We start from the raw sequence: 230 nt of genomic DNA, 5'->3' as shown, positions 1-230 counted from the left end.
CTCACAGCAAGAGAATCTATGAAAACAAGAAAATTATTCAATTACAGTCACAGTTACAAGAAAAGAATACACAGAAATATAATAAATGTCCATCACTAATAAACAAATGACACTTGATATAAAGAAATTCAGTATCACAACATCATAAGGTCATTTTCTTAACTCACCGAAAATTATGACTTCCAAGCCCTCACACTGGTTACTTGTTATTGTGTCTCATAAGCATTTCT

This window comes from Penaeus monodon, chromosome 21 (assembly GCF_015228065.2).
Source record: "Penaeus monodon isolate SGIC_2016 chromosome 21, NSTDA_Pmon_1, whole genome shotgun sequence".
NCBI classification, from domain to species: Eukaryota; Metazoa; Arthropoda; class Malacostraca; order Decapoda; family Penaeidae; genus Penaeus; species Penaeus monodon.
This window is presented reverse-complemented; position numbering follows the sequence as displayed.